Source organism: Topomyia yanbarensis, chromosome 2 (assembly GCF_030247195.1).
Source record: "Topomyia yanbarensis strain Yona2022 chromosome 2, ASM3024719v1, whole genome shotgun sequence".
NCBI lineage: Eukaryota > Metazoa > Arthropoda > Insecta > Diptera > Culicidae > Topomyia > Topomyia yanbarensis.
The window spans coordinates 203,471,409-203,482,931 of NC_080671.1; the positions used below are offsets into that span (position 1 = coordinate 203,471,409).

General features: G+C 35.1%; 1 long non-coding RNA gene across 1 annotated transcript; it reads left to right on the plus strand.

The window, feature by feature from the left end:
* The first annotated feature begins 9,926 nt into the window (after positions 1 to 9,926).
* On the plus strand, positions 9,927 to 11,228 carry LOC131678745 (uncharacterized). The gene is made up of 2 exons (XR_009303726.1): positions 9,927 to 10,254; positions 10,314 to 11,228. It is a non-coding gene; the product is annotated as an uncharacterized LOC131678745 (long non-coding RNA).
* Positions 11,229 to 11,523: the final 295 nt, after the last annotated feature.

Consider the following 11,523-nt stretch of genomic DNA (forward strand, 5'->3'; position numbering starts at 1 on the left):
TACCAATTAAGCACATCAAAATGAAGTTTGTTTGCATTCAGAATGTTTCAGGTCGAGTTAACAACATTGGCTCGTAGCAATGTGAACGTTGCTTAAAGCGCGTTCGCTGTCATTTTTGACAACTAGCCGAGCCAGAAAGCCAGCTTATGTTGGCTTCACTGATTTTTCAAAGAAACGTCAAAACATTCACCCTCTAACATCACTGAAATTGCTCAGCTTTGGCAAGGAGGCGACAATTGGAATGTAGCGGTGAGAATAGGTGCCCGGAATAGAACATTTATTTTCACTTATTCTCAAAATTGAGACATTTCCGCTAAAAAGTATTTAGAGTAATGAGCCTGTTTTGGTTCTTTTAGGGAGGGGGCGAACCATTATTGAAACAACTTTTAAATTAAGCTATATTATCAATAACGTTTCTCAGAATAAAGTTTCAGTGTACTATTTTTTAAACATCTGGAAAGGGATGAAAATTAGGTGTTTTCCAGAAAGTGATTTGACAATGATTTTCCAGTATGTTTTGTAAATACAGGTCGGGCTTGATTATCAGGGGATTTCAAAAAATCTCCGCCTGGATAGTCTAATCAACAAGATAATCGAGTCAAACTTTTTTTGTGTTATTTTATGAATTTAAGCTTTATTCGGGAAGAAATTGGAAATAAAATGGTCAGGGTAAATTTTCCTATTATAGTAAATGTAAATGTACCTATTTTGGCCCTAGTAGATTTTTCAGAATTTCAAGGTGTGATGTGCACTTTCAGGTGGTTTTCATTTATTGGGGGAGAGTGGGTACGCTTAATCCCTCTTTTGTTTTTTTTTCTCATAACATTTCAATGAAATAAAAATTTTAATTGCAAAATTCGCCATCTGGTAGTTAATTCGAATTGTAAGAGCTGTGAATAATGTGTAAATCCGAATACTATGTCCTGTCAGTAATATGAACTGTTTTGAAAATCATGCCAAAACGAGGTTTTTGGGAAAACGTGTGGTAAATTGATCCCCCGCCTACTAGGGCTAAAGAAACAAAGCACACTATGACCTATAGATACGAAAGTTCAGCTAACCAACTATCCTGACAAATAAATTAATAAGACTACCTTTTTAGATGCACGACAAACTTTAACCACAGTAGAAAGTCGAGACAAGTATTTGCGGTAAATCAATGCTGTTTAATTGGCTTTTTCAACCTTCAATAACTTATACCATCATTTGTTCACGGAAAAAAACATTTTAGATCAATTAATTCTATACATTTCGAAAATGTTTGAGAGAGCTAATGATAGGGATAAAGAATACCCAGCGTTACAGAAATCAAAGACACCTATTGTATGAGGTGAACAAAATTTAATATTTTTTGTATGTGTAGTAAAATTTTTTATTCGAAAAATGTGTTTTTCTGGGCGAAAGCTCTTAGAAAGTATTCGTACTTGAACATATTCATAAATAATTAGTTCGACAATCTCATATAACCGTTAAAAAAATTTGTGAAAAGATCTTCGAGATAGATTTAAACACATGTTTTGTAAAATATTAAAATTTATTAATTATTGGGGGTCGTCTGTTTCTTGGTTCCAGTCTTATTTACGTGGTGGTGTCACATAGCCAACGTTTCCTTTAACCCTCTTTCTAGTTAGAAGAGTGATCACTACGCATGTAGTCTTCGAAAAATCTCCCAATCATGTTTGTAACCAGCGAATGATTGCCAAAGGTTACGTAGATGATGGGTTCCCAGCCGCCTTAGCGAAAAGTACTGCCTGCGCCCTCTTTACATAGCCCAACATCCATCTTTGCTTCTCTCGCAATGCCGGAAGCTGCTCAATATTTTCCTTCCGATCCAAGGTAATTGCATGAAAAACATAATTGAAGGCAGATTAAACTAGAAAGTTTTCCCAGTTTCAATAATATTACCAGGCTACGAAAATATTCCAAAATTTTATTTTCACCATTAACAGAAGCTAAGAAGGAATGCTTTCAGCGGAACCGAATAAGATTAATTGTAATAACTTCTGTTCTACTGATAATATTTATAACTGTTAGTGCTCAAATGAAAGATATTAGTCCCACTTATTAGTTTTACTTGTTGAAAACATATATTGTGAAAACCAAAAGTTATAATCGTTTTGAATCGTGGTTGTTTATCAACCACATGGAAATAAAGGGGTTAAAGATGCCATTGGAATTCTGAGCAGGAATCAATTGCCGAAGGAAATAATGGGAGAAGAGCAATATTGTGTCAAGGTCCACTGGAACTTAGAGCAGCATATTCATCAGAATTTTACATCGGATTTCTTTAAAAATAGGAACTTGATTCTATCAGCATCTTGAGAAGGATTCGCACTATTGCAAAAACGAGATCATTCATTGACTCAATTTACAAATTACACTAGTTCACACCATTTCTGAACTAAAAAAGCTTGTGGTCATTTTCAATGTAAAATCGTGTGCTGAATCCGAAAATGGGATCCAAAAAATTTACAGTAGAACAGTTTGCGAGTTACAGTGAAAAAATGAATTTTGCCATTAAAATTAAAAGTACGTTTAGTAAAATCTAAATATCTTCGGTTGTAGTGTATAGATATGAAATAATATTATGTTGAATTAAAGGTAATTGAATGCACTTTAGATCGTTGAAACGTGTTGTTTTAGTACGATTACTGGTTCTGATGTTATTTACGAATCTATTGAACCTTATCTTAATTTTTCGTCATCTTTTGAAGAAAAATGAGTTTGTGGTCAATATTTTCGGCAAGATGAAGCAATCCCAAAAATTATATTTTATGGGAAATTAAAACCTGCCAAAAACCAATGAAAATAAGCACTTGTTAGTTTGAATCCGATGAAAATTGCGAAAGTTATTCAATGTTTTGTAAAAAAGCATTTTTTCTGTTTCTCTGGGTCAACTTATTCAACCGTCTCGATTCCAATTTTTTTCTAGGGCTTGTTTAATAATATATGCGAGACTCTCTGTCAGAATTCTGTTGAACAAGTAAATGGAAGAATTTTGAAGGAATTAAATGTAAGGTAATATTCGAACCCGTTTATCTAAATGATTAAAGACTTCTGATAACAATAATTTTAGGCTCAGTGGAGTAATGTCATCAAAAATTTGGCATTAATAATACGCATAATATTTACATGTGTCATTCAGAATCGTATATGTAGAAAATACGTTGTAAACTGCACGCTCCACAATGATACACACATCGGAAGCTTATCACGGTGCAAAACGCTAAATTTGGGCACTAGCTTAACGAAAGACGACTTATCCACCTATTTCGTCACGTTTTGTTCTACTAACAATTTATTTTACGTTATTAAAACGTCTAGAAATTTATAGTTTGAAATCATATTGGATTCAGATTGGCTTCTACGATGTGCCGTTTTTACTGTAGTGGTTCACAAAACTTCAAACTACTACAATGTATTGCCTAAAACAATAAATATTCTATGCTCTTCAAATTATTCTTATGTTCGGATTCTGAGATTTTAGACCTAGAATAAGTCTTGTTCGATGCCCTACATAATTTCATGTTCTAGGAAGGAACACAAATTAAAAGTTTTACAAATTATTAATTTTATAATACTTGACGTATGTAGTATCACATATTTCTACGGATTCGTATAATTTGTATTAACATTGTACAAAACCCAGTTGAGCAGCTAGCAGCTTTCAAAATAGGAATTTTATAACGTGTGCGGGTTTAGTTTACAACGAATTTTGTATCATTTTTTATTTATTAACAGATTAAGGCCGAAGTGGCCTGTGCCGTATACAAAAGATTCCTCCATTCCACTCGGTCCATGGCCGCGCGTCGCCAGCCACGCAGTCTGCGAAGGGTCCGCAAATCGTCTTCCACCTGGTCGATCCATCGTGCTCGCTGCGCGCCACGTCTTCTTGTACCGGTCGGATTGCAATTGAGAACCGTTTTCACCGGGCTATTGTCCGACATTCTGGCTACGTGCCCGGCCCACCGTAGTCGTCCGATTTTCGCGGTATGACAGATGGGCGGCTCCCCCAACAGCTGATGCAACTCATGGTTCATTCGCCGTCTCCATGTGCCGTCTTCCATTTGCACTCCACCGTAGATGGTACGCAGCACTTTCCGTTCGAAGACACCAAGTGCGCGTTGGTCCTCCACGAGCATGGTCCAGGTCTCGTGCCCGTAGAGAACTACCGGTCTAATCAGCGTCTTGTAGATGGTCAACTTCGTACGACGGCGAACTCTGTTCGACCGAAGTGTCTTGCGGAGGCCAAAGTAAGCACGATTTCCTGCCACGATGCGTGTACGAATCTCTCTGCTGGTATCATCGTCGGCGGTCACCAGTGAGCCCAAGTACACGAACTCTTCAACCACCTCGATTTCGTCGCCACCGATGCAAACTCGAAGCGGGCGGTTCTCATTCTCTTCTCGTGAACCTCTTCCTATCATGTACTTTGTCTTCGACGTGTTGATGGCAAGTCCGACGCGCTTGGCTTCTCTTTTCAGTCTGATGTAGGCTCTCTTCTGTATTGTTCGTTATGTGGGTTTTTTAAGGGGCGGCTTATAGGGCCTACGCCAACCACCTGTCTCGCCGGTGGGCCATCGTGCCAGGACTGCTTAAGGTCCCACCTGGGCACCAGGACAGGTTTACACCTTCCGAGGAAGGGTAACCCCCCCTTCCCTGCCAGCATACGACCAAAGTTCCCACCGGGGTTGGTTACCCGATCTTCACTAAGGTTACTCGTATCCCAGTCGACGCCACGAGGAGGCCAGGGCTAGGAGTTACTGGGCAGGAAGCTAAGGACCGCAAGTGGGGTCTATTTTATGCCTTCAGGTACAAGAGGCTTACGCACTGCCCAGTCATTGTCGACATTATGTATCGTAAGAGTGTTATTTTATGTAATAAACTTGTAAATATTACACGCAGTATTGCATATCAATCATTCGATGACTTATAATTTCATTGATTCTGAAATTATTGTTATCAGAAGTCTTTAATCATTTGGATAAACGAGTTCCCAACGTTAAATTCTTTCAAAATTCTTCCATTTACTTGTTTAACAAAATGCTGACAGAGAGTCCCTCATATATTATTAAACAAGTCCCAGAAAAGAATTGGAATCGAGAAGGAAACACAAAATTTGCCATTTTCCAAAAAAATTAATAACTTTCGCAATTTTCATCGGATTCAAACTATCACGTGCTTAATTTCATTGATTATTAGCAGGCTTTAATTTCCTATAAAAATATAGTTTTTAGGATTGCTTTATCTTGCCGAAAATATTGATCACACACTCATGTTTCTTCAAAAAATGACGAAAAATTAAGAAAAAGTCCAACAGATTCGTAAATGACGTCAGAACCAGTAGTCGCTTTAAAACAAAATGTTCCATCGATCGATAGTGCATTCAATTACCTTTAATTCAACATATTTCATATCGATGCACTATAACTGAAGATGTTTGGATTTTATTGAACGTACTTTTAATTTTAAAGGTGAAACTGATTTTTTCACGGTAACTCGAAAACTGTTCTACTGTAAATTTTTTGAACCTCATCTTCGGATTCAGCACGAAATTTCACATCAGAAAAGGTGTTCGTATATTGAAGTTCAGATTTTTATTTTTAATTTGTAAACTAGTGTTATCGGGTCCTTTTCAAAACGGTCAAGCTTGTATGATAAATCTGCTTTGAATTAGGATCACATTTCAAAATAAGATTAAATTTAAGAAAAAAATATACAGCTTGCTGATATGTATATATATATATATATATATATATATATATATATATATATATATATATATATATATATATATATATATATATATATATATATATATATATATATATATATATATATATATATATATATATATATATATATATATATATATATATATATATATATATATATATATATATATATATATATATATATATATATATATATATATATATATATATATATATATATATATATATATATATATATATATATATATATATATATATATATATATATATATATATATATATATATATATATATATATATATATATATATATATATATATATATATATATATATATATATATATATATATATACACATATATTTATAATCAAATAATAATCAAAATTAATTAATTTTACATATTCTATATCTTATTATCTAATAATTTCATAAGTATATCACTTCCAGGAGAGTTTAAGTTACAATGTATTTGCATGCATTGTTATAGACGTATTATTTGTTTCAGTCTAATCGTCTGCTATAATTACAAGCTTTCTCGTTAACCGTTATCTGATTTTTATATTTGTGGTGAACCAACGAAATCAAAAAAACTATGAACGCAAACTTCATCTAACTGTGACGTAAAGTAACCACCGCGGCGTAAAGTAACCTCCAATTATGGTATTTAAAATAGACGATTTACTGATATTAACTTGGAAACTTCAAGTTGTTATACTTTTAATTGAAAACAAATTGTTTTGGATCATGTAGGCTGAGTTATTATCAAAATTATGCATGATGCTTTGGAATATATTTTTCTAGTTGAATATTGTTCAATTAACTTACACATTCTGTATCAAATGAAGCATAGTTTCATTAGGGGTTTGAAATGAAATGAACGAGAATAATAACATATAGGATGCTATTAGCTATAAAGTGATTGTATAATTACCAAATAAATCTTTTATAAAACCCTACGAATGGGAACAATTCATTGATACGAATTTTAAGGAGCGAAATGAATAGTTCGACTATATGTATAAACTTTCGTGTATCCTCACGATGAAGTTCGAGAAGCGCTGCCCCAGTTGAACCCAAGCATTTTCAATGTTACTTGACCCAAGGGTTGCTGAAATATATGTGTAGCATAACAGCATTCAACTTATAGGTACCATATCAAAACGGTGCGAAACGGTACAGTATCGTAACTGTTACACAGTCTATAAAAGTTATATAGCCGCCGGAGAGACGCACCCGACCGAAAGCAGTTCATACACTGAAACTACGGTGCATCGCGGCCTTACATGATAGAGCCTCCTAAGAGTATGTATGCGCTGTGCATTCACCGTGTCCGCACTGCCCGTGGTGGTTATTCAAGCCGCAAGCATCCGATCCTTGGTTTATTTGTTGTTTCAACCTACCGGCAAGGGACTTTTTGACTTAGACGTTCGGCGAGTTTTAAGCCGCTTCAAAGTGATTCCGAAAAGTAACCAAGGAATTTTTTCAACCGTTCAGCAGTCAGATACAGCAGAAAGGCAGAAAGAAACAAAATGAAGGAACGGAGAAGAAAAATTAAACCTGTTATTTAAATTCTGAAGCTGTCGTATTTTTCCTCCTTTCCTGACAGCGTTCTTTCTATGCCTCGTTGTTCTTTCGTAATAACACGAGTTTCAATGCGACAAGGTTGAGCTACGGAGACGGAGCGGTAAGCGTGAATAGTATGTTACATAAAGCATCACTGCACAGCAACCTATATGCGCTAAGAACGGGAATGAATGAGATCGTGATATTTAGTTATATCGATCCGGGCATTCATTTGCTAATCTCAGATATGATTATCAAAAAGAAAATAATAATATTAGTTTAAAACAAGAAATTCGACCAGATTCTTATTACAAGTCATGCTCAAAAAATTATTAACATCAAGGACATAATACGTTTATTCCCGCACTATACAATATACATTTATGAAAATATTATTGAAATATGAGTTGTGGCGTCAAGTTTTTCTCTTAGAAACATTTAGAAAAAAAATATATATTTAGATATTTTCATAAATGTCCAGCATGTAGTTCCACCGTATCCGATCAAATGTTTCTTTTATTTGATGGCGAAAAAACAAAAAAAAATAAAAAAGTTTTTTTTTGCGTTTTAAATTTTTGACATATGTTTTTATTTTGTAAAATATAACGCAACTTTATTTTCAGTTTATATTTTTTCGGGCAGAAGCAGTGGCGGATCCAGGGGGTAGGTCCTGTGGTCCGGACCCCCCCCCCGAAATTTTTATACTTCTTGAGAAATTTAAAAAAATATTCTATTTTTAATTCGTTCTAAATTCAAAATCATTCTAAGCTAGATTCGACCACCAAAACTGATTTTAATTACATGCGGGTATTACATATTACGTATTTTACAATAAAAAAATCAAAATCGAAATTTCGGACACCCTCCGCATTTTTTTTTCTGGATCCGCTCCTGTGTAGAAGTATTCATTCTCTGTATTTAGTTCTTAGATAGTTTTGCTGTAGAAAATACGGCAATCGTACATCTTTTTTCAAAAACGCTACATGTAAAAACTTTCACGCCCTTTTTAAAAAATGCTCTTGGGTCAAAATAATCTCATTGACTGTGCAAAATATTTAGTATTTCATGCCGGTGAAATGTGTAAAGTTTCATCGGAATCGAAGATGGTCGGTCATGATTTTTTATGATTTTCTGACGGATCTTTGTGGAATTCCTCTGCTATAAATGAGATTATATTTATCACTATCATTAGACGGCACCAGTGATTGAATGGTAAGCGTAACCGCCACTCAGCCCAGTTGGTCTGGGTTCAATCCCAGTCGTGGTTGTTGAGATTTTTCTGTGGTGGAAAAACTCTGTGGTCACCCTTCCTTCAAAAGAGAAGTAAAGCCGTTGGTCCCCGCTCAATGAGCTGATGGGTTGATATCTAGTACAGACTTGTCAAGGGAAGATAAGGGTTTCAGCGTAAAAAATCACATTTACGATTTTTTTTTTGAAAATTAGGGTCAAGCGAATTGATCGAAACTTTCGTTCATTATAATGCATCGTTTTAATAATATTCTATAATTTTTATATGAAAAAATATCGACAAGCGACTAGACGACTAAGCTTTTTGTAGAAGGTTTCTGGAAAAAACACGATTTGCGGTGTTAACTGCCATTCAAAAACTAATAATTTTGCATACTCATTCTATGTATCTCGAAAACTCAACATAGGGATTAGGTATTTTGCCTAATCCCTATGTTGAGTTTTCGAGATAATTGTTCAATTAAGGGTTTTTTACTCATTTGAAATACAAATTGTTATTTTTCACGAAAAATTCCGCCATTTTATGAGTAAAAATCCCCTTAATTGAAAAATTGTTTCGAAAACTCAACGTAGGGTTTAGGAATTTAATACATAGAATATGTAGTTGTAGTTTGAAATAAATCCGTGAAGTAGGTCACCGAGTTGCTTGTCGATATGCATAGAAAAATTACAGAATGTTATTTAAATGATTCCTTATAATGTACAAAAGTTTTGATTAATTCGCTTCATCTAAATCTCTAAAAAAATCGCAAAAAAGTGTTTTTTTCACGCTGAAACCCTTACCTCCCCTTAGCAAGTCAAACATTTTGGCATTAGAACATTGACTTTATTGACAAAATGTTATTATGGTTTCACATTACTAAATTATACATAAGTGGATCGGTTATAAAAGATTTAAAAGACCATTTCCCTATTTGGAGATGCATACCTCTATACCGGACCCTACACGAGACAAGAATATTGTCAATAAAAAATTGTCAAGACTGCTTCAATACGTCAATCCCATTTGAATTCTACAGAATCAATATTTTCAAAATGTCCTTACACGATGAATATATTGATCAAAAATTGGTTTATTGTCAATATTTCTGCTCGTGTAGGGTCCGCTTATGAATGAAATTAGTAGAGCATTCTCGCATTAAATGGACACAACCGATGGGCAAAGCGGAAATATTGTCAATAAATATATTGACAAGACTGCTTCAATCCATGAATCCCATTTAAATTCTAAAGAATCAATATTTTCAAAATGACCTTACACCATCAATATATTGATCAATATATGATTTATTGTCAATATTTCTGCTCGTGTAGGGTCCGCTGAAGAGTAGCTTTTGACTAATGTGACAAAACCGACTAAGCCTTAAGGTTCAAGTTACCTTTTTTAAGCATGTGTTAGAATTGAACGCTTGGTAGTGTGGGTAGGAAAATTTGTGTTCAGCTTTGCCACCGGATTATCCATTTAAACCTTTTTAAAACTCTAAAAGAAGAATATCAGTCGATTTATTAGATCATCACGATTCAATTCATGCAAAATACCTGCTGGAAAAACCATCGGCTTAGCTAAACGGTGCTTTTGAAAAAGTGGCTGTGGTTTTTTCATTGCGCAGTTGTGGTGCGTACCCCAGCTCGGTGTGGTAGTGTGATAAAAAATCACAGCCACTTTTCAAAAGCACCATCAAGCTAAGCCGATTGTTTTTCCAGCAGGTATTTTGCATGAATTGAATCGTGATGATCTAATAAATCGACTGATATTCTTCTTTTAGAGTTTTGAAAAGGTTTAAATGGATAATCTGGTGGCAAAGCTGAACACAATTTTTCTTACGCATACTACCAAGCCTTGAGGTAACTTGAGCCTTAACTTCTTTGCGTCTTCAAAAACACTTCCGGCAACCTTGAACGTGAGGCAAAACAATCGCGAAAGGATCGTTTGCGCACAGCATTATCTGGCTCGTGGTGTTGGTCGGCTGAGCTTGCGATTTTACTTTTGCTGTTGATCAGTGATCGAATTGGTTGAAGGGAGCGTGTATTCGCGGTCCAGCGCAGTGCGAGCTGCAGAAGGTGGTGAGACGTGAGAGGCAGCCTATAACGCTGCTATCTCGAATAGATGCGGGCGAAGTGAACTTGTTTCCGCAGCCGTTTTGCGAGCTCAGTGCATAACAGACATAGTCGCTAAGGTGTGTGGGTTTTTCTGTTCACTTTCAAGCGACTAAACACATACTCGCTACCATTTATGCCGTAAGAAGAATTTTATTAGTTTTGTTATTAGAATCAAGGTTGTTTCTCGGTTCGTAGTGCAGTCTGAATTGGAACAGTGTGTTGTGCAGTTTATCTTTTTTAGAGAAAAATGGATGGAAAGAGCTGCATTAGTTTTGAATGTCAGTGACGGACATTTGTGTATGTTTTTTTTAAACCAAGCTATGAAGTAAATATTCGAAAAAAACCTGTATTTTTACAAAATGTTATATCATTTGCATATTTCGGAACACAACCATTGAATGGAACTGAGTTCCACAATCCACAATTGTACCCAAAATATACAATAATGTTTCGATTATATACTGGTCGGTCTGTATTTTAGTGTGATGTATTCAAAGCAAAACAAAAAATAACATTCAAGCATTAACCCATGTATTTCTATAAACAAAAAGTAATAAAAAGATAAAGTTAATCAAAAAGAATGAATCATAGTAGGGTAATGAACCCATTTTTGTCATGTTTCCATTATCACACTACCCATTTGAAGCCGATGGTTAGAGCAGCGTCTGCGATCTTTGTTCAACGCATTGGGTCCAATGGTATGGGTCAACCCGAGCAACACCAGTTGTAGACTAGCAGTATCAGCAACATAATTCGTTATATAAAGGTATATGTAGGGTGACCTTATCAGACGAGTGAAAAACCAAGACAGTCAAAAGGGTACTGCTTCCACCCGTTACCTCTTAAACGACATTGCCTTTCCCCCATGTTTTGGGC